This window comes from Cryptomeria japonica, chromosome 3, assembly GCF_030272615.1.
Source record: "Cryptomeria japonica chromosome 3, Sugi_1.0, whole genome shotgun sequence".
NCBI lineage: Eukaryota > Viridiplantae > Streptophyta > Pinopsida > Cupressales > Cupressaceae > Cryptomeria > Cryptomeria japonica.
In genome coordinates this window covers 882,081,980-882,082,185 of record NC_081407.1, presented here as the reverse complement: position 1 = coordinate 882,082,185, position 206 = coordinate 882,081,980, and positions in this window count along the sequence as shown.

Below are 206 nucleotides of genomic sequence, written 5' to 3'. Positions count from 1 at the left end.
TCGTATGGAATTGACTTAGGTGTGGAAGCTGAACAATCTGTCATATCACTGGGTCCCTCTTCTGCTTTTTAATGGATGCCATCCTTCCTTACAGACCATGCGTAGAATATGTAGACTCGGAGAAGGTAAAATTAGACCCGGAGGCGTGCCGTCTACGTCACGTGCCGGTTATATTGTTCAAAACATATAACTGTGAAAAGGGTTTC